This window comes from Cicer arietinum, chromosome 3, assembly GCF_000331145.2.
Source record: "Cicer arietinum cultivar CDC Frontier isolate Library 1 chromosome 3, Cicar.CDCFrontier_v2.0, whole genome shotgun sequence".
Classification (NCBI taxonomy): Eukaryota; Viridiplantae; Streptophyta; class Magnoliopsida; order Fabales; family Fabaceae; genus Cicer; species Cicer arietinum.
The window spans coordinates 829,504-829,732 of NC_021162.2; positions in this window are offsets into that span (position 1 = coordinate 829,504).

Sequence of the window (229 nt, forward strand, 5' to 3'; positions counted from 1 at the left end):
CAATAGAAATTGCACTTACATTAAACTTAATCAACAATCAAAAATAAGAAATGTTGAATTATCCCACTTTTAAACACTCATAACAACTCTAGACTCTATACAGAAATTCCCTTCAAAACCATTTAGAACACCTAAACTCCAAACAATTTTATATTAATAAAATCAAAACATGTTGATATAACTTATCCGATAAACTGGCACTATGATTCTAAGTTTAATTCACAACTCA